This window comes from Camarhynchus parvulus, chromosome 14 (genome assembly GCF_901933205.1).
Source record: "Camarhynchus parvulus chromosome 14, STF_HiC, whole genome shotgun sequence".
In the NCBI taxonomy this organism is placed as follows: domain Eukaryota; kingdom Metazoa; phylum Chordata; class Aves; order Passeriformes; family Thraupidae; genus Camarhynchus; species Camarhynchus parvulus.
Genome location: NC_044584.1, coordinates 6,050,127 through 6,072,488, shown reverse-complemented (window position 1 = coordinate 6,072,488; position 22,362 = coordinate 6,050,127). Strand labels below are relative to the sequence as shown.

The 22,362-nt window shown below is 52.7% G+C and overlaps 1 protein-coding gene across 1 annotated transcript in view; it reads left to right on the top strand.

The window, feature by feature from the left end:
* Nucleotides 1-3,820: 3,820 nt before the first annotated feature.
* RAI1 (retinoic acid induced 1) overlaps nucleotides 3,821-22,362 on the top strand; it is a 61,342-nt gene continuing 42,800 nt past the window's right edge. Inside the window, 1 exon segment of the mRNA XM_030957932.1 lies at nucleotides 3,821-3,938. The gene's annotated coding sequence lies outside the window, so the exon portion shown is untranslated.

The window sequence follows — 22,362 nt, the reverse complement described above, 5'->3', positions numbered from 1 at the left end:
CACTTGGAGAATATAAACAAAAAGGTGGCACCAAAACAGCTAAATTTAACATATCTAAAAACTGGAGTGATGATTCACGGTGGTTTGTTGTATATTATTCACCTCACTCTGGTAAAAATAATGATCAAAATAATTTGGAAACTTAAAAAGTCACATAGCAAGGGGACATTTATAGCACTTGGTTTCATAAAATCTTCCATCAGCTGCTCTCTGTGTGCCTGAGAAACATCCTGTGGGCTGGCTGGTGTGTTGTACCCCAGCCCTCAGTGCTCCAGCCCCGTGCTCAGGCTGCTCCCAGCTCGGTGCAGGTGGAGAAAAGGAAGGTTCAACCATCCTGGCACCCCACACTGCCTCGATCTGCACCCTCAGCAGGCAGGACTCCAGTTGCCTCTCACAGAGCTCGACTCCAGGCAGGGAGTGACTGTAAGTGACTTGCCCAAGGTCACACTCCAGCTCCGTGGTTCAGCTGGAAATAGCTCCAAGGTCTCCTGATCCCCCCCAGCAGCCCCCTCGCTGCCAGGCGAGACGGAAAGGTGCAGAGTTCACGTGGCTTCTCTAACCGACAGCCTGGCTCCTGCCACCTCACCTAAAACCTCAAACCTCCTTGGCTCTGTTTTCTGCCCTCCCTGCCATCGGGCTGAGTCAATACAGCCCCCCCTGAGCAGCCTGGGCTCCTGTGGCATATTTATGCCTCTGGAATGGAGCGTTGTGCCGGCGTTCGCGTTGGTGCAGCACCCGCACAGCCCGGCTGCTCGCTTCCACCAGCTGCTGCTGCCGATTTCCCTTAAAAATAAAACCCCTCTAAAGGTACAGCAGGGACACCTTAAATGCAGAGCCGTGGCGTGCAGTTAATCATATCCTCTTAACGGGTTTATTCGCTCATTAAATATTTAAGACTCGTTTCTCTTTATCAATAGTGTGGAGGCGTGCAGGCCCCGGTGCAAAGATTTATGCACACAATAGGATCGGTGCATTTAGATTTGTTTGAAGGGATCTGAGAGCCATTTAAAACCCGACCGAGGGGGACGGTTGCTGCTGCTGCTGTTTTCCTCCAGCAAGGTTTCTGCCTTTTCTGCCTCCTGGCTGTGGTTGGAAGGTGGCAGGAGGTGAGGCTGGGGGACACAGATTGATGGCTGCTTCTGGTACCCCCACAGTTCCTTTTGAAATAGCTGTGCCCCCTTTTTGAGGGATGCTGAGGTCTTGGACGGGACACGTTTGCCTTGACTGTCTCATAGTGGTGAGGATGGTCTGTGGAAAATGCAGTGTGTGGAGGCAGGACCCACTGTTGGGATGTGTCTGTGGAAGTGATGTTTTGATCCCTGCTTCCCACTGCTGTCTGTGGGAAGAGCTTTGCTGTTGTGGCTCAGAAGTGAATTCCAGCTCGTCTGGCGCCGTTCGGGAGCCGTCATGCAGGTGCAACATCTGTTGTTCTTCTGTTACTACCTGGGCTCTGCTCTTCACACAGGTGTAAGAGCAGTGGTGGCTGTTTTGGTTCATAGGATGGGGAGGGACAAAACCCATGCCATCATCCTGCCTCATCCCCCCCATCATCTGCCCCTCTGCCCACCACAGCTCGCCAGCCCAGACCTCCATCCTGAGCATCTTCATCCAGTACCCAGCATTTCCCACCTTCCTCATGCCTGGTCCTACATGGGGCTTTGTGGCTTCCAGCTGCTGCCGGATGTGTCACTCATCCTGGGAGCAGGGAAGCAGCTCCTCCCAGTGATGTGTGTACACCTGTTCCCTAAACTCCAAGGGCTCTGGGCTGTGGTGTGGGGTGTGGGACATGGACAGAGGCCTGAGTGTCCATTGCACAATATTCCCTGTTCTGTCCTTCCATGGAGAGCATTGCTGGAGCTTGCAGGGACAGCAGGTCCCGGCATGCCGGACTCAATCTCCATCTCAGCAGCCTCTGCTTAGATCAGGAGGGAACATCTCATGCCAAGACCTGTCTTCCCCAGGCTGGAGCTCGGAGTCAGAGATGGCAGCAGCTGATGCCCGTTTTTTTTCACCCCCTGTGGCATCCTGGCAGGTTCTTCCCGCAGCTTTGCATGCAGCCAGACATGCCTGTTCCAAAAACCTCTTCTCCAGGAGGTGCTGGGGGTGGATGGGAAGGGTGAGTAGCTGCAGTGGCAATAGGCAGAGCTGGCAGATGCCTCCTGAGGGTGTGAGAAATACCCCGGCTGGATTATTGACAGACAGCCCAGAGCATGGGAAGTGCGTGCGTGCGTCAGATATTTACCCAAACCTCTCCTGCTTTGCAACGTGCCCACAAAAAAAAGGATCTGACAGCAATAAAACTGTCGGGCGGCTGCTGCTGCTTTTTTTTAAAGTTCTATGATAGCTTCTCCCCCCGCCTTTTTTTAATAGCTAATGCATCTGTCACTACTTTCCTAATGAGCTTTCCGAAAAGGGCCTTGGGGACCTCTACCTATCCATGTGGGCTTGGATCAGAGCGTACTCAGGGGAGGCAGGGAGAATTCAGCTCCCTGTTTCACCCTCATCCCCTCCCCAAACTCCTCTCTGAGGGCAGGTTGTCCAGAGGGAGGGGAAGGCAGCAATATCTCAGCACTCGGCGAGCTGGCGTGCACCCCCTGCAATCACAGCCAATAATGACAAAAAGACGGGGCTGCTGCCAGAGATAGAGAGCTGAGCTCCAAGCGTTACAGCAATGTCACAGCCTTGGGACTGCTGCTGGCTGCTACTGGAAAGAAATTTCCTCACAACAGGCAGAGTTATAGGAAGGAGCCATTGATTGCATTAAAAAACACCCTCCCCACCTCTTTTTTTTTGGCATGGATTTTCAAGGCTTTTTTTTTTTCCCTTTCCTTCCCCCCCCCCTTTCTCTCTCCATTTGCCATTGAAGTTGCGTTCAATAAAACCCATCGCCCGAGAGCGTCTGTTCGCATGTTCTCAGCAGTACAATGGGCAGAGGACTGCAGTGTGCAGAGCCCCAGCCAGCCTCTGCAGACAATGAGGGGCTGGCAGCGGGGCAGGGGGGGCTTCTAGTTTATTTTATTTCATTTTCCCCCACCTGCCAGCCCCCAGTGCTAATTGTAATCACAAAAGGCAAATGGGAAGGGACTGGGGGAGCAAGGCTGTGGTTCACTGGGGTCATGGTCTCCATCAGTCATTCTCCCAGCCTGTTGCTGGGTAAAAGCTCGGCTCCTTGGTTTATCAAAATGACTGTGCAGTAAATGCCTCTTTGCCCAAACCTCCCCCCCTCCTCAAAAAAAAGCTGTTTACTGACTCAAAAAGCCTGAATTTCCCATTACCATCCATGGGAGACTTCCCGTTGACTTCTCTAGGCGCAGAAGGGAAAACAGAGGGTTTGGTGACTCAGGCACAAACCTGGGATCTCTTCCTCTTGCTGACGCTGTTGGCAAATCTTTTAGGATTTAGCCAGATTCATCCAGGGACCGAGCACCACCATCCCTGTGCCACTGATTGGGCACAAGAGGATGCACCGCTTGGCAGGAGTGAATTCCTAATTGTGCCATGCCCGAATTCCCCTCAGCTGTGAGATGTGACAGTGCTCACCCCGTGTTGCACGATGGTGGAGAAGCTAATAGCTATTAATGCCAGAGAGATGCTTCCAGATCTCTAGATAAAAGGTGCTCAAGGAGGGAAAATTATTATCATCATGGGCCAAAGAGCTACGGGGGATTTGAAATCTGTTTGTGTTTGTAGGATGTAACCACTAAGGAGGGAGAGACTGGGACAATGGAGCATGCACAGCACTAATGGAATGAGCGTAGGAAAGAGGATATCTCTGGAGACCCTTAGAAACCATTTCCCAGTGGTAAGATCTACTTGGGTTGTTTGTTCTTCTTCCCAGATGAGAGCTGCAGTCGTGGACGCTTTTATCACTTACGAGCTGGACTAGATGGAGGCCAGAGAGCGCATTGTAGGGACGAGCCCGTGTGGCTCTCCAGTGGGTAGGTACTGATTTATCCGGTCTCAGCTTCCATTTCTGGCTTTCAGAGCTGTGCTTTATAATAGGGGACCCTGGAATGGATGTTTCAGGCCTGTTTTTCAAGCTTATGGGATGCAAGGTAGAGATGCAAGGGCATGACGTGGACATCTTGAGGCTGCAGCAGAGGGGTTATTTGTGCCTTGGGATACAGTTTGGGCTGAGGTGTGGGTTTGGAGCGGCTCCATGGTGGCATGTGGTGGTTCCTTGAAGACATTTCACTTGGAGATTCACTTTTTCCAGCTGATTCATGTCCTCGTGCGAGCCCATTTCTCGCCATGGTGACAGTGAAGCTGCTGAGGCTCTGTGTGATAACGCTCCTGGTCCAGGCTAGAGGCTCCTAACAGGCTCTGAGCCCAGAGGGCCAGGAACTGTACAAACACAGGTTGTTCCCTTGAGATTAAACCCCAGCTAGACAAGCTGTTTGCAGTCTGTGGTCTGGCAGTGCTGAGTGCACTGCTGTACAAAGCATTGGGCAAGCAGGTGAGGCACAGGCAGCATTCATCCCAGCTCCCCTGGAGTGTGCATCCTGGATCCTCGCTTCCATCCTGCTCCAAAATCACCATGTCATCTTCACTTTGCTCCCTGAGACAGCCCCATTTTGTGCTCGGGGGAGATGCAGCCTTTCTCACTGGAGACCTGCAGCACACCATGCTCTTTTTTTCCCTCTCCTGTGTTTTTTTTTTCTTCTCTCCTGGACACTTTACTTAGCTTCTTTCTTCCCTCTCATTTTCTCTACCATCAAATGAAAGCCATTCAGACCAAAACGGTTCAGTCTGCTCTTTGTGTCTGGAAAACAGAACACCAAAGACAGCTGGACCTACCCGAGATGGCCACGGCCGTGGCAACAGTGGCTCTTTGTTAGTACTGTTGTCTCTGCCCCTATCTCCAGTGTCTGGGGCCCTGTCTCTTTAAAGCTTTAGTGTGCTGTGTCAAAGCCAACAGAGAGTTCAGCTTATTAATGGATTCGCTAGGTTAATATCCCAACAGTTTGGTGTGGTGGGTTTTTTTTTTTCCTTTCCACCAGCATAATTTAGAAAGAGGGGGAGGGGGAGAGAAAGATAACCCAGACCCATTTCTGGGGAGGAGGGCACGGCATGGCTCATTGCTTTGGAGAAATGGAGCTGGAATGGTTGGTCGGGGCCACGAGAAGGTGGTGGCCCAGCCCTTCGCCTTCCTGTCTGTATGTACATCTCTCTCTATCTCCTTCTCCTGCGGGGTTCCCTGCATCAAAGCTTCTTCCAGTTCTTATGCTAATGAGGTGCATTAATGCTTAATGACTGTGAACAGGCTTGTTTAATTGCACCTATCTGAGCAGGAGGCACGTTGCTGTATAAGAGGGAACGACCATGTAAGCAGCTGCATGCCCTCCTGGACAGTCTTAATTACATGTAAAACTGATGTGATCTAAACCACCAGGCTGGTGATTAGTTTAGTGAGGCAGGTGGTACTTTGCAATTCAGTGCCTCAGAAACTCTGGAGCAAGTGAGATCAGATTCTTTCGTAGGCTATGGAGGATAAGGCAAGCCCTGATCATCCTTGAATTTGATGTTGGGTGGGGACAAGCACGGCATAGTAGATTAATTTAATTAATTTATTGCAGTTAGTTTGCAAAGACATTATCCGCCAGCGCCTGTGCAGAATACTGAGCAGTCCCATTAATGCAATGCTATTTTGCCTGTAAATCCTCTCCCCCCGCCCCTTACAGGAGGAATGAGCTGCGATGGTCTCAGCTTTCTGCAGCGTTATCTTGCGCTGGTTGAATGCAACTGATTGTCTGAACTACAAAGGGGCCCGGCTAATGCAAAGCCATCCCTATTGGCACCAGACCTAGATTAATGACTCTGCATGCATTGACTTGGCTCCAAACTGGATTTCCCTAAAGCAGCTCGCTGCTGTCTGCCCTCCCATATCCCCTAGCTGGGCTGGGATTGTTGGGCTGGTGAGAGCCACGGAGCTGGGAGCTTGGGAGCTCCAGGTGGGAAGGCTGTGGGTAAGGGGGCACAGGTATGAAGGTGCCTGTTATCACCAGCCCTCTGCTGCTCATCACCCAGCCTGGCTGCCTGGGGTTATTTGTTTTGCTTTTATTCACCAGAGGGGGGTTAAAAAAATAATAAAACAGCCTTTATTAGAAATGGCTTTGGAAGGGGAGTAAACCAGATCCAGCAGGATTTTGGTGTCGGTTGTTCTCCCAGGATAGGTGTCTTCCAGCACACCTCTGCCCAAGTGGATGCTCACACCTTCCTCATCCCCACACTGCACTCTTTGCTGTCACCCCATTCTCTGTCTCCACACCAGACCTTTCCCCATTTCCACACTGGACCATTTTTTGTCCCCTCACTGGACCATTCCCTGTTCCCTCACTGAACCCTTCACCATCCCCACAATGGGCTTTTTACCATCCTCACACCTGACCCTTTCCTGTCCCCACACTGGATCCCTCCCTCCCTGTCCCCACACAGATCCCCCCTGTCCCCACACAGGACTCTTCTCTTGGCTCATCTCCCTTGGAGCCGTGCCATGAACTCAGATCTCCCCTCTCCCTGCCCTCCCGGGCCCCAGCCGAGGCTCTTCCTGACGTTACTCCCACAACAACCACTTCCTTCCCATCCGGGCACCCCAGCTCCACAACCGTCCCTGCCCAGCCCCTCGTTATCTCCCCGATACCCCTGTCCTGCTCCTCTCCTTCCAGCCACCGCTGTTTATTTTGTGAAACAACTTGGAGACTGTTTCTCCTGGAGTGAAGCCGATGGCAGAGCTGCCGGGTGGGGGGTCACTCAGCCTCCCACTTCCACCACAGAAATTTCCTCTTGGTGTCTACAGCACCTGTGGGGTTTTGGGGTTAGAAACCCAGCGTGTGGGACGTGTTTTTAGCCAGCAGGCCAGCACCAGCTGCCCCAAATGAAGCATCCCCCCAAGCCCGCCATGTTTCAGGCTCAGCAGGGAGGGAAGGCCTGAGCATGGCCGCCAGCTGCATATGGTGGGAAGGCAGCAGGGCAGGAGCTGGGGAAGAGGCAGGTGAGGTGTGTGGTGGGGAATTAGAGTGCTCTGGTGCCTTCCTCTGTGTCTTTCTCCCAGTGGGCACATTTCGTGGTGGCAGACGGCTCGGCCGTGGCGGGGGCAGCAGCTGAGGAGAGGGGGTGGCAGAGGGAGGCTCGAGCTTTGAGGGGGAGAGCTGGGACCTGCTGGATTTTGGTGGGAGCTCTCTCTCCGTGGCAGCTAGCCCTGCTCTGAGGGGCTGCAGCTGCCTGGCTCCCCATGGGAAGAGCAAGCAGCTCCACCGCCATCTGCCCTCCCCTCGCCCACTCAATGCTGGCTGTTCCCCCATTGTCCCACCAAGACATTTTGCTGCACCAACACTTGGCCTTGCAATGGCCTCGAGGCAGATTTTGGGTGGAAAAGCAGACTTTTCTTCTCAGAAAATCCACCTCAAGCACAGCTCCATGGTGGTGGCACCAAGGCAGCCCCTGAGTGTCGTGGTCTTGCTGCTGCCAGGTACTACCCAAGACCTCACTGCAGTGGTGGTGGCATGGCCACCAGCAGTGCCACCCCTCTGAGTGGGACAAGCACCCTGAGACACGCCATCACTGTGAAATCAGGAGTGTTTTGCTCTCCTGAGGGATGCTGCAGAAACTGGTGCCACGTCAGGGAGCATCCCCTGCGGGGGGGTTCAGCCTTGCCTCGTCTGTAGGCGAAACACCCTCGCACTGAACCCCCAGCCTGAGCAAAACCTTTTTTTAGCACTCCCCTATTTGCCAAGCGTACTTCCTTTCTTTTGATTCTTACCACCTACATACAGTCTGACTGCAACGGCAAAAAAAAAGAAAAAAAAAGGGGGGGGGGAAGAATTGCAACATTCAGTCGAAGGCTTTTCTGTCTAATGACGTTAAATTTATTAACCAAAACTCCAGCTGCACCAGGCTGGGATCTAATAATATTCAGGCTATGGAGACATCAAGTAGAAAGAAGCTTAAAGCCCTTTTTATTTCACAGTAAAACTGTCAGTAAATAACTGGATTGTCTTGAGACTGAGAAAATGGGGATTTATCTTCCTGAACATGAAAAGTGTGCTTATTTTTTTTTATCAGCTTCAAAAAGCCCCAGCAACCTTGATTTTCCTTCCACACCGTTCTCAGCTGCTCTGCCAAGCCCCAAAACCACACAAATCAAGAGACAGGCTCTAAAGATATTTTTAATTAAATTAATTCCTTTTCCTTCCTTCCCCATTTCTCCCTTGTCCCCTCCTCCATCCTCTCTTTCTCTCTCCCTGTGTCCCCAGCTAATGACTTCTAAGCACTGTGACATTTCAGCACTGGCTGTCACTAACACCACACCTCCGTGCTGGTTATAAATTGGGCACAGAGACATAAAATTCCCCGCAGAAGGTCCCTGTTTGATGATATTCTCCGAGGTAAACCTCCAATAGCTCCCTGTTTTCTTTAATAACGCTAATAGGCATAGATTAATTAAACTGTTATATTACTTCCTTCTTTCTACCAGCACCAGTTAGAAATCTTATTACCTGCTCCTCTCCGCTTGCCTTTTCCCCAAGGTGGTTATATTCCAACCAGTTTCCAAGGTTTCTCAGAGCCTATAGCACAAGGTGAAGCGGCAGATCCAGCATTCTCTGGATCCTGCTCCCAGCCCTTGGCTCCCAAACCCCACCGACCTCGGCAGAGCCCAGGCGGGCGTAACCGGGGTCAGGATTAAGCCCGGTTTGTCTGAAGAGGTTCTGTCTTGAAAGCAACAGCAGGGCTATTGTTGAGTCTGGATGCCCCCTCTAAAAGGGACCACAGCTGTAGGAAAGGGAATTGTATACATCCATCAACTCCTCCAGGGCCTCAGGATGTATTAGTTAAGATTGTGGGATAGCATGTCTCGGCTCCACTGAAGGGCTCCTTTGAATGACATGTTGGATATACTGTTGCACATCTGGCTGCTGTATTATTGAATTGCTCTATGGTTGCATTTTCCAGACCACGGGAATGTGTTGGTTCAGGAGTGTAGGGGGGGAAAGGATGAAGGGGACAACATGTGGGAAAATTAGAGGGATGCATCCCGCAGGGTGGGGTGGGTTTGGATGGAGCCGCGTGGTGGAGGCGGGGAGGGAGCGGGGGGCGCAGGCAATGCTTTCACACAAAATGCCATGTTGCCATTTGAAATCCACTCCAGAGCTTCCTGCTCTAATTAAATTTGTCACCATCGTTACTATAATGCCTGCCATTCCTCCGGTGCTTTTTGTTCTCTGGGATCCCAAAACATGACAGAGGCAAGGGCAGATCCTCTGTGCTTCCTCTGCGGGAGCTTTTTCAGAGCAGAGCAGGGAAAATGCAGCTGTAGGAGCTGCTTTGGGAGCACAGCCACTCCTGGTTTGGGGACGCTGTGAGGGACACTGAGCCTGAGGAGTCTGGGCAACTCTTGATGGCCTTTTCCAACCTTAATGATTCTATAAGGTGTCTCCTGGGACTGCTGATTTGCAGGAGCTTGGGTGAGTGCCCTGGGAATGCCTGTTAAACCCAGGAGCCCTTTTTGGGCTCTCACTTGGCTCATCCTGTTCTCGGCCCCTCTGGACCCCTCTGTCCCCACTTGGCACCATGTGTGCCCGCTGGCCACTGCCAGCCTGCCATGAGATGCTGGGTACGGCTGCTCTGCGCCGCACTGGGGCAGGAGGAATTCACTAATTACTCGCAGCTCTTAATATGGCCCCTGAACGCTGCCAGAGTGGCGTGAAGGGCTCAGAGCAGGAGATACAACCTGCTCCATCGTGTCTTCTGTGTCAGCTTGCAGCGAACTGAATGCAAAAAGGCTGTCTGAGCTGAAAACAGCAGAGCCCTTGGAAATTTAAAGGTGCAGAGCACAGAAAACAAAGGCGTTTACGCTGCTGAATATTCATCCTGGCGTCTGATCCTGCCAGGAGCAAAGCCTGCACAGCTCCCGTGAAAGCTGATGGGAGGGAACCTTGGTCTCAACCTCATCTTGGGCTCCAGCCCAAATCTGAGGGGGGAGAGCAAATTAGTCCTTAATGCACATATATCTTAGACTAAAACCTGATAAGGGAACTCTCCTATGTTAATTTACCTGAGTTATTTGCTATACTGATTGCTGAAGGTACTCTGATTAGCGCATGAAATATTTCTATACCTTCGGTCTGATTAACCCATATCTGCAAAATAAATATTTGTCTCATTATAGTTATGCGATCGTGCAATCAAAGACCCTATCATAATGGGAAAGGGGATTGAGTATCCGTGTGAAAAAAGGCAGGGAATGGCGACACAGAACGAGCAGGTTGGAGAGCAGGGAGATGAGGAGCAGGGGCATGGCTGCAGGGGGAGGCTCAGTGGTCCCAACCCCCGGCTGGGGGGGTTGAAATGCCGCACGATTCTCCTCCCGTTTCGCCCGTGCTAATTGGGACTAATTCCGTTTGACTCAGCAGCGTTGCGCCAGTCCCAGCGAGAGGAGGGTCAGACCTTGGGAATCACAGGGGTGAGTCCCAGCAGGCTCCCAGCCTCCAGCTTTTTTGAAACAGAAGCAGGGAGTTCCCGGCAGCGCGGTGCGTGTGCCAGTCTCCCAGACGAGCTCTTAAAATAGCCCAGCGCACCAGGCTGTGGCACCGGGGGAGAGCGCGGAGGATGAAGTGTTCCGTCTTCCTGGCCCAGATCCGGGGAGAGGAGGGGTTGGCAGCTCCCTGCCCAAGGCAAAGGTGCTTTACAGTGCCATTTGGGGACGAGGGCAGTTGTCACCCTTCAAGCAGGTGGCAGGGAGCAAAGAAGTCGCCAGCCAGCGCTGCCAGCTCTGCTGAGCATGCTGGACATCCTCCCTCAGCCATGGGGGCTGTAAGTCATCTGGAGGAGAGGATCCCCCCTCTGCTGTTACAGGGCTGTTTTGCATATGCTCCGTTAGGAAAAGAGGAGTTTGATTGTGGCTGTGCAGAAGAGCTAAGTCAAGAGGTTGCTTTATGGCTCGTGGATCCCAGCGTGGAGAGGCAGGCGTCCCAGATGCAGCATATAGCAAAGCCTGGCAGTGGCGTAGAGCACTGCTGCAGCGCAGAGCAGGGCTCAGAGAAAGAGCTGAAGTCATTTTTCTTCTAAGGGCAGGGGGTAGTGGGGAGGAAATATGAAGGCAGCCCTGTTGCTAAGGAAATCTGCTCTTTGTACGGTCGTACATTTAGGTAATGCTAATGAAAGGCCATATAGTAGCGAGGTGCGGATGTCAGCACTGTGCACTCCTGGATATTTGATTAGCATTTCTTTGACTTTGCCTCCTCTAACAGAAATACCTGAGTACATGGATATTAGGAAAACAAAATCTCCCTTCTCTTCTGCCAAGAGCCCAGTGTTACGCAGAGAAACGAAAAGCCTTACCAAAATATGACGCTCCATAATGAATGTGTGTTTTTTTTCCCCCCGCACACACCCTGGAGAGGATGAGAGCAAACATGTGATGAGAACAGAAATAGTCACATCACTTAATGCATTGCTGGACGGTGCCCAGCCGGCACAGCGATGAACCTGGCGTGAGACCCGAGAGCAGCAAACCAGCATAGCATCCCATTTAATGGCTGATGGCCCACAGATGTTTTAAACCTCGAGACTGCATCTCTCAGAGGTTTCCCTTTCGACTCGAGCATTGCTGGGCAGCTTCTGGAAGCAAAGGCCGAGGATGCTCTATGCAGGGACCCAGCACATCTGCGGATTAGCCGGTGTGTGCATGTGTGTGTGTGGCATCCGAGCCCAGATCCGGTGATCTGGCTTAGGAAGCAGGAGAGGACCCTACTGAGCACGAGCACCGTGCCCTGCTCTCAAGCATTGCTGGAAGAATGAGTCAGCCCTTTTCCTTCTCATGGGGGTCGAGTGGCTGTCCCTGTCTGAGTGTCACTAATGAAAGCACCCAGGAATGGAAGGGCTCTGTGCTTGCATGGCGTGCTTGCAACAGTTTTAAAGACCAGCTGCTCTGTGTGAGACTTCCAGAGAGCAAGAGCGCTTGAATGAAGCCCTTATATCTCTCTCTCTTTTTCTTTCTTTTTTTTTTTTTTTTTTTTTTTTTTGCCACACAGTGCAGCGTGGGCTCTGTTCCTCCTCGCCTTTTGCTCTTGCTCCCTGGGGCAGCCCGCTGTGTCTCAGAGGCATGAGGAGTGAGTCCTCCTGGGAGTCCTCCAGTTGGTGTGAGGAATGGCCCCTCAGGGGATAAATCCACCAGGGCCCGAGGTGGCAGAGGCATCCTGAGCGTCTCTCCTCAATGACAGCAGCGCCTGGGATGGAGATTTGGAGGTTTGCACGCCTTCACTCCCTCACTGCCAGCACCTGCCCCTCCCTTTCGCCGTTGTGCAACATCCCAAGGGCAATTACAGCAATGCTTACGTGGAGGAGTGATATTGGGAAAGTATTTAGTCATTTTAACTGTTCTGCTGGTGGCTCCCCTCCCTTAAGGTGGTTCCTATTTATTCTTTTCCCTCTCCCAGCAATTCATTGCAACTCTCGCTGTACCCTGTGGCCCAGCGACCCTTTTGGTGTGTCCTTGGGTACTGAGGGATCCTCTTGGCAAGGAGGAGTGGAAAAGCCACATTCCCATCCGATAATACTTTTCCTTTCCTTTCCTCATCCCTCCCCTGCTTACTACAGTGATTTTAAAGCTTCCGCCCCTTGACAGTGATGCAGGAGGCGAGGCGGGGGGGATGATTTTGTAAGCAGAAGCAAGAGGCAAGAGTCTGAAGAGCTTCTCCTGCTCTCAGAGGCTTCTGGACGCTTCTGTGTCTCCATCCCTGGAGTGATTTTCCCGGGGCCCAGTGTAAACAAGGCAATCCATTATGGCAGTTTGAGCGTTACTCCACAAACACGCTGCTGGTCCCTGCCCCCACCGCGGGCTCCCTCTGCTCCTGCTCGTCCTGTGCTGTGCAGGGAGCCTTGTTGTGGCACTGGGGTTATCCAGATGCTCATCCACATGTGGGAGCGACCTCTGAGCACCCGAGGGTGACCAAGGCTCCAGCAGGAGCTGGAGTTGAGCCTGAACAGCCCCACTGCTCATTCTGCAAAACTGGGGAGTGTTCAGGGGAGTTCAGGGACACTGATGCACTCCCAGGGAGGGACGTGGAAGAGTCGTGGGTATTGTTTATCCTAACAAGAGAGGGAAAAGAAGATCCCACAGTAAAAGGAGATAAGATCACGTGCTCACAAGAGCAACACTAAAAAATACATGATTAAGGTTACAAAGTCAGGCACAGAGCGTGTAAGAAATCCTGGAATTAAGGACATCTGAGCAGCTTATGGCCGTGGAATGCCGTGCATTCATTAGGGGACAGCCTTAACTCTGGTCTCAAGGTGTTTCCTCTGCAGTGTCTCTGCTTCAGGGAGTGTGTAGGATGGATGGAGCCTGGTTGAAAGTAGCTCAGTGTCCAGTTTGTGGCTGTCCCCCCAGTATTCTGTCTGCAGCCCCAGTGCCTCGTTTGCTGTGCATCATGCAAATCCTGCTTGGAGGTTGAAATTGCTCCTCCTGGACTTCCTAAAATGCTAAGCCTGCTCTTGCCTCTGTCTTTCCCTTCCTTCCCTCTGTCCCACCTCCATGCTGCTTGGTGGCTGGCAAGGGGGAATAGCAGCATCTCCCTCACCAATAACCCTTTTGGGGTCTGGCTTTGCCCTGGGACCCCGGAGCAGGAAGGAATACACTCTGCAGCTCCAGGAGGGCTGATGCGAGTGCAGCCCACATGCTTCACACTGCCAGCATTTGATTTTCCATCTGTTTTTTGTTTTGGTTTAGTTAAAGGCAGAGAGGAGAGGTGGGTTTTGGTGTGAACCTCTCGTCTGTCTGCATGCAGTGTGTGGGACAAAGGCAGCTTAGCACGGAAAGCCCCAGAAGCACCCCAAGGAGTGGGCTGGGGGACTTAAAAGACAGAGTTTCTCCTGAAGCTGTGGGAAAAGTGTATATTTAGGACAAGCAGCCTTGCAGCCTGCTGTATGTGTTCACTGTCTGAGAGCAGAGCCAGCCTGAGCCTGGAGGGGACAGATGGAGGAATTAAGGACATCTCAGCTGGGCAGCAGGACCAAGGGATGCTTGCAGGGGAGCTGGCTCCCACACCTGAACCACTTTGGAGACAAGGCTGGGAGTTACCAGAGCTTTTCTTAGCAAGAGAGCCCTCCACCGGAATAATGTGTTGTGGACATAAAAGGAGATCTGGAGAGGGAATATTTTCACTCTGGAAGCTGCTAAGGAACTTGCATTTAGCTGCTAGCAATCTGTTTCAAACTGAGTTCCTGTCCCAGGAAAGAGAAAGCAGAGCAGTCTCGCTGTGTGGACCGACTGTAAATTCTTTTCTGGCTTTGCTGGGGAAAAACAATGTGCTCTCAGTGAAAACCTCCCAGAAATCCAGGACGTGGGTATTTTATAAGTCAGTCCTTTGGAGAGAGCAGCTAAGGAGATCAGTCAAGTAGATTCCCCTGACTTTTATTTACTGGCAGGTCAGTGTAGTGGCTGGAGAAGGACGGAGATGCTGCTGCCCTCACGGAGACGGGCAGGTCACGGTGACACACGCATGACCACAGGAGAGAGGCTGGGAAAGCATTCCTGAGAGAAGAGATTTGAAAGGGATATGTCTAGCAGAGCACAGAACTCAAAAAGTCATGGTGAAACTTTGCATTTAGATGCCTGCAGCAGCAGCCCGGGAAGCTTTCCGCGAGGACCGATACATTTCCCTCCTCACGGCATTTGCTTAGAAAGAATTCATAAATATACCCACCACTACTAACCATCCTTTTCTGCTGGGAATTGCCATTAGCAGCTAAATTCAGTGTTTTACATATAAAAAGCACCGAGACTTAATTCTGTGCAATGCTTTCTTCAAAGTCTTTGTAGGAGAGACAGCTCCAAGCTGGATTTGGGCTGAGTTACAGTGAGGTGTTGGGAAGCAGGGATTGTATCTCTGCAGGACGTGTGATGGCAACACCCAGGAGGTGCACGTGGTGCAAGATGAGATGTCATGAAGGATGGAGTGTATGACCCTGAGAGGGACCTGTCAGACCTGTGAGTTGCTGCACATGGAAGCAGCTTCCATCAAATGTGCACAAATGACACTCACTGGGAGACCGAAAACGAATGGATTTTCCTGGATAAATCAAGAATCCTGGAATCACAGAATGGTTTGGGTTGGAAGGGACTTTAAAGATCATCTCCTTCACCCCCCCCTGCCATCGGCAAGGACACCTTCCACTATCCCAGGTGGCTCCAAGCCCCATTCAGCTTGGACACTTCCAGGGATGTGGCAGCCACAGCTGCTCTGGGCAACCTGTGCCAGGGCCTCACCACCCTCACAGGGAAGAATTTCTCCCTAATATCTAATCTAACCCTGCCCTCTGGCAGTTAAGAAGCACGAGAGGCACATCCCTGACTCTAATTATCCCATCACATTGCAAATCCCTGCTGCAGCACCGGGGGCTGTGTGAGATGTTCAGCCTTTTGGATAGGGAGGGAGATTCCTGATCCCTCAGCCGCTTTCACAGCAGGAGCTGGACTTTCCCAGCCAAGGTTGTACCCCTGCTGAAAGGAGCCTGGAGCGAAGGTCCCCATGGAGCAGCTTGTTTGGAAGGGAGATGCAGTCTCATGCTCTGGTCTGCAGGGGAGTTACCAAACACAGGGAATTAGGATGGGATTTCAGTGGAAGCAGATTATCCCATTTCTCTCTGAGCACATTTCTGCCTCTGAATCAGCACATGACAGGCAGGGCAGCCGGGACAGCCAGCAGGGCAGCTCCCATGCATGCCAGAGGGGACTGAGCCCGGGTCAGGGAGGGTTCCCTGTGTTCCCAGTGTGGCTGGAGCAGGAGCTGGGATGGCAGGAGAGGGATGGAGGGGGAGCAGACGGCGGGGACGGAGCTGGAGGGGCGGCACAAAGCGCTGTCAGAACAGCAGGGACTCGCGCTGGCGACGGCTGCAAATGGAGATGGAAAGGGCTGGAAAGGAAAGGACTCAACACAGCTGGTCCCCTTCGGCTTTGATCTTGAAAGCAGAGGGGTGTTGGCCACCGAGCAAGAGAGGGAAAGAAGGGGGATGACTCATAAAAATATTGGTGTTTCCATGAAGATGCTGTTACCTGAGGACAGGAAGGAGGAGGGACCTTCCCTGCAAATGTGGAGGGAGCTGGAAGAAAAAGTCCCCCTTGTGTAGAAATTTCCAGCCTGCTTAGGAACACGGAGCTGTTTGCTCTGGAGCCAGTGGCTTGGTTGTTTGCTGGGAATTGCTGGTTTTGTGCAGAGCAGAAGGTGGTTTGTGTGCTTGTTGCTTCAGGGCAAAAAATAAAGAAAAATAAAGGAAGAGCTGGTTTTCTTGGAGGCCGGTGTGGTGGAGATGTATTTGAAAGAAGAAAGAGAGCTCTCCTTCCTGCTGTTGGGTGAGGAGTCAAGGGGGATGATCCCACCCCTGGTAGCTGGGGAGGAGTCCAACACTCCCCAGGAGCTTCGGTCAGAGACTCTGGCCACAGGAGGGCTGAGGTTTGATCTTCCTGTCCACCACAGGGATTGTGCTGGAAGAGAGTTGTAGTTTACTCACAGGCACGTAGATTTGCTCCATGTACCCATCCCTTCTGCTCACAAGTGGCAGAGATGGCTTGTCCTGCACAGGAGGACACGAGAAGGACGGACGGACCCAGGTGATGCCAGCTCTGTACCAAAGCAAGCTCAAACTTTCTCTGCCCCCTCCATGAGCCCTTGGGGGATTCCAGCTCACAGAAGCCATACATGCAGCGTTGGACCGGCTGTAATTTTTATCCTGGAGGCAAAAATCACTGGAAATAATGCTTCATCACTCTGAAGGTCCTGACACCACCCTTAACCACCACATCACGAACCTCCTGTCGCAATTGTGATCTGCGTATGTGTCAAATCTTGCCTCGCAGATAAAAGCTGCACCGCAGGCACCTTTTGTACTAAAATACGGAGCCTTTAAAATGTGAAAGAAACAACAAAATGTAGGATGCCACACAAAGCTGACCCACTGGGGACTGGGGGGGGGGGAGAAAAACCCGCAAGAAGGAGGGCTTGACACACAAAAATTGTTTTGTTAACAAAGCATCATTGTTCCACTCTGAATCGGTTTGACTGGAGTGGTAGAAACACCCCATCTGGAGACAGATGGAGAGTTTTCTGGCTAAAGAGACGGGAGGAGGGCCGGCTGACAGCCCAGCAGATAGCATTGTCTGCTGCTACCTTGGCAATGGAGAGGAGAAAGGGCGGGTGGCAGATGAGGCGTCCCCTGTGCCACCTGCCCAGCACGCTGCATCCCTCTGCACAGGGAGGTGTGTGCCCAGGCTGGCTGCTCACACCTCAGGATAATCCTCCCTCTTTTCTTCTGGGGATGGTTGGGTGCTCATGGGGACCAGCCAGGTGTATGGGGACACTGCAAGCCACCAAGTTCCCCTCCAAGGTGTTCTTGGTGAGATGGTCCTGCTCCATTTGTGTGCTGTGCCAGGCCTTGGTGTGGTGTTGGTTTAGCAGCTCTGGGGCACCAAAGTGCAAATCTCATCCCATGTGAAGGCTTGCTCCTGCTCTTGAATGGTTTTTGCCGCTAACTTCCAGGAGAGCAGAGTTTGGGATGATGCTGAAACCAGCATTGGTCAGAGGTGCAGGGAGTGAAACTGCTGGGAGCAGCAAGAGTTGATGCAATGCCAGAATTCCCGGGGATGGGTCATGTGTGAGGTACTCAGGTTGACCCAGCAGGCCTGCAGGATGCCTGAGGGTTCTTAGAATTGTCCTGGCCACCTTGCTGAGGTTGGGAATGAGCGAGGAAAAATCTGTGTTGAATGCCCAGGGCCTTTGAGCTACAGCACAGGTTAAACATGAAGTGTTTTATGGCATCAGGCTCTGCTGGCACAGTGTCTGCTCTGCTCCTGAGAGCTCACCAGCAGCCCCTGCTCCCTCTGCTGCCTTCCATGCCTGATGGGAAACTCCAGGGTGGGTAATGCTCCTGCCAGAGCTTTGAGGGATTGTATCCTGCCCACCCTATCTGAATTCCTGATGACTTGCTAATTGCTTGACACACTCTACTTGCAATGCAAGAGACAGGCTCACGTCATCCTCTGTGGTTTGCCAGGGGAGAGTGTGAACCTCTTTTTGACTTGCCTTGAAATAGATGAAAAAGAATAGAGCTCGATATGATTAATGTGAAAACTTCAGCTTGGTTTCCTGCCTTGGCATCTGGGCTTTGGTCTTCTCAGCATCACCGTGCCTTGTTTTTTGAGGAATGGCTGCACGTGGGAGCATCTGAGAGCCGATGGTGCTGGCTGTGCTGTGGTGGTCTGGGGGCTCCTCTGCAAGGTCTGTCCATAATCCCCAGCTGCTGGAGACATTCCAGATTTGTGCAGCAGTCATGGAAGGATTCAGGTGGTTGCCTCGAGGCGCTGCTGAGATAATACCTCAAGGGGCTCCTATTCAAACCCACTGGGGCCTTTACAGTTGCATGGTGGAAATCTATTCAGATGCACCATGGCTTTTTGGGGAGCCAGATGAGCAGCCCAGCTTGGCCACTGGCTGTGGGCAGGTGGTCACACATGCAGAGTGGACCAGCACAGCTTTGATACACCTGCAAAAAAACGTGGAAGGATTAAAGGAAAAGGTGGATTTGATCTGTGAGCCTCAGGGCTGCAGATGCAGCAGCGTGGCGGTGGCAAGGGGTGTCCTGGTGCCCTGGTGTCCCCTGGCACATCCAGAGTGTTCCCATGGGCTTGCAGAGCTGGGTTCAATTTTGGCTTCCCTGCCTGGCTTGCTGGGTTTATCTTCTGCATGCCCTGCTCTGGGATGGGTCCCACCTGATCCCAGCAGTGCTGAGCTGGTCCAGAGGGACACGGAGCAGGGAGGAGTGTGAGGGTGACAGGAAAGTCTGTGTCACATCCTGCTGTTCAGTGCACGGGGTTCCCAGGTGTTTGCATCCATTGTGGCACCACAGGTGACTTTGGGATGGAGTGGCCTCAGGGGGGAGAAGTGAATGGGGTCACGGAATGCAAGAGGGAGTAGAACAGGATGGATCTATTCACCTGAGCTCTGCTACAGTGTGTTGTGGTTTTCCCAGAGGGAAGAGACCTGGACTTGTGAGAAGTGAAATGCTTGGACAGCCATCCCCTGCTTTTGCAGCCATTTGCCTTCCCTGGGCTGCTGGGGACACCATTCCTACAGCCTGCTCCAGAAAAACATCCTTGTGCAGTCTCGGATTTTGGCGCTGCTGCTGCACCAGCTGCACCGTGCTGGCAGGAGGGGAGAGGAGAGGAGAGGGAAGGTGAGGCAGGGCGGGCAGCTCGGTTTGTGCCGGCTGCTGTCACAGCACAGTGCCCTTGGTGTGGCAGTGGGTGCCAGGAGCCAGCCGGGGCACGGACCCCACCTGCCCTGGAGGGAGGAGATGGGGTCTGGATTACCGGTGATGCGTCAAAGCACCCAGGAGTGAGGTGTGACACCTGCCTGGCAGGGGTCAGGGTGCCGTTCTCTTTGCCCTGCCGCTCGGAAAGCAGAGTGCATCCCTGGGGAAGTGCCATCCACCCCATCCCGCTGCCGTGCGCAGCGTGAAATCGTTCACCTTGCTTTTCCCCTGTGCAGAGAGGGGAGGCAAATTCGCATGCGACCTCTCCCGGGAAGCGGAGGGGATGGATTCACCTTGCTGGGAGGCGAGGGAGTCACTGGGAAAGAGGCGCTGGAAAGAGCGCAGAGCGGATTTAATCTGCAGCGACTCGGCTGCCGCCAGTCCCCGGTGCGAAGGCGCCCGGGGAGGTCCGGGTGCGTTGGGGCGGTGTTGTGCTGCTCCCGCTGCCTCCCGAACGCCTCCTGCGCCGGGCTCTGTGAATCAGCATTTCTGCAGTCGGAACAAGGCAGCGGGGAGAGGCAGGAGGATGTCAGGGCACGGGGAGCCTGGCGGGGAGGAGGATGGAGGAGGGGGGACCTCATTAAAAAGGGGCAGCCTGTGAGCTGGGGGTGGTCTCATGCCGCGGCTCCGCAGTCTGTTCCCTCCAGGTTTTGGCTCATTACCGCCGTACACCCCTCGTGCTCGGGGCCGAGGTAAACAAGCGCTGGGAGCGATGCCTCCCCTTCCCAGCCGGGGGAATGTGACAAGCTGGCACTGGGAGAAGGCATGAAAGCGATGTGATCCTCCGCAGCTCCCGAGCCGGGGAACCTGGGGAGATCCAGTTACAGCAGCGGGGTTAGAACAAAAGAGATTTGCCTCCGGGATCAATTCCTCTCCATTTTCCGGGCTGTGCACGTGTGTGTGGCTGGAACGGCCCGGCTGAGCACCAGGGCTCTGACGCTCCGGAATGCTTCTTTTTCCCAAAACAGGGAGAGCAGGGTAATCCCCTGGGACAGGCCTAGAAATAGCAAGGCCAGGCCAGGCTTTGCAATGCTTGGAAATCAGGAGCCAAGCTGGGCAGCTGGCGGCTGCTGGAGCTCCAGCCTTTGCACTGCCAAGGGCTGAGCTCTGGGTTGGGATATGAAACCACCCCATGGTTTACTCCCAAGGCATTTCCAGGTGATGCCTCCTCCTCTCCATCATAAGGTTGGCCGGTGAGCAAAACCCCAATCCCTCAAAAGCCTTTTCTGCCCCATAATGGCTGTGCCAACACCTCATTATCCGAGATGCCTTTAACCCACGGCTGTGGTGGGGCTGGGGGAATCATGAGCCTTTCACGTGTGCTGCAGAACCAGCTCAAGGAATCAGCAGGATCCTGCACCCTGGGATGCTTGTCGCTCATTTGGGGGGGGTTGGGTGGCTTATTTGGGGGTGGGGTTTTTTTGGCATATTGCCTTCTCCCAAATGCCGCCGGGGATGAGCCATGGAGAGCACAGATGTGCATCCCGAGCATACCACAACAAGGTTCCTGATTTAAGGACTGTGATTAACCTCTTTCCGACAGTTGCTAACCAGGTGCAGGATTGTAACGGGAAGAGGAGAAAGCTCAGTGAAAACAGCCACTTTTCCTCTGTCACCTGGAAAAGCACACGGATGCCATTTTCTGCCTGGAAATCAGGCAGATTTTAGGGTTTATAATGGGTGCAGGGACACCCTGTTTGTGTCAGTACTGACCTGTAGCTGTTTCCCAGAGCCTGTCTCCTCCTTTCCTGCTTGGAATCCCACAAACAAGGCATCGATGGAGTGTGAATCCAGCACAGGGCATGCTGGTGTGTGGGATCATGGGCCACTTGGGGCTACGCATGAAGGGTTGCTAACAGGAAACTGGGCAGAAAATCACCCTGCATTTGCCCACTCAATTTTCCAGGTACCCTTAGGAAAGCTGGGTATCCAGAGGAGAAGTGGTATTTCACAGTTGGGCATGAAAAGGGGAACCGTTGCAGCTTGTGTATTGCAGGCAAGAGTTAAACCAGGAGCTGCCAAAGTTGCTCATTTTCAGGAAATCTGGTATCCGTGGGATTCAGGGCTCCTCTGGCCAGGACTACAAAAGCTGGAGAGGGACTCTTTCCAAGGGCATGGAGTGACAGGACAAGGGGGAATGGCTTCACATCGACAGTGGGCAGGGATAAATTCGATGTAAGAAAGAAATTCTTCCCTGTGGGGCTGGTAGGGCACTGGCACAGAGAAGCTGTGAGTGTCCCACCCCTTGAAGTGTCCAAGGCCAGGTTAGGAGGGGCTTGGAGCAGCCAGGGATAGTGGAAAGTGTCGCTGCCCATGGCAGGGGGTTGGAACAAGATGGGCTTTAAGGTCCCTTCCAACCCAGACCATTCTGGGATTCCATGACTGTCGTTGGCCTCCCAGGTCTGGGTTTCATGTGTGTCACTCATAACTGCTGTATCTCATCCCAAATACCCCTCTGGCATCATGGTGGGTTTCAGATCAACTTTGGATTCCCTATGCCATGATGTGTGTTCAGGGATCACTTTCTGCACTGTATTTTTTGGAGAGCCACACTCTTGTTTTTCCAGCCTCTGGCTGGATGGTTTTAGGACCCCCTCATTGTACCTCCTCCCCTTTCCATCTGCCCATCTCTGAACTGCAAATCCCTGTATTTCTTCCCAAAGAAGAGGCTGCAGTCTGTGTTTCACATTGGGGCTCCAAACACTTTGCAGAGTTAAGAGCTGTTCCATGAGGGAACAGCAGGGAGAGAGAGGCATGGGGGCCTGGGCAAGAGGGCACCCCCCAAAGTGGGTGAGTAGAATATAGGTTTGGGAAATCTGAAGAGACAGAAAAATTTATTAAAAACAATTAATAGCTGCTCCAACCAAGGATTTAACCTGAAACCAAAACCTTAGGGAGGGAGGAAATGAAGTGGTGTACGATTGTTATTTTATTGCTTAATTTTTTTTTTTTAATATGATATGCTAAATGCAAATAAGCATTTGTACCGAGCAGGAGAGGGAGGGGATGGAAGACATACCAGGAAAAGTGAGTGGGATCTAGGTTTTGCATCGTTCACTG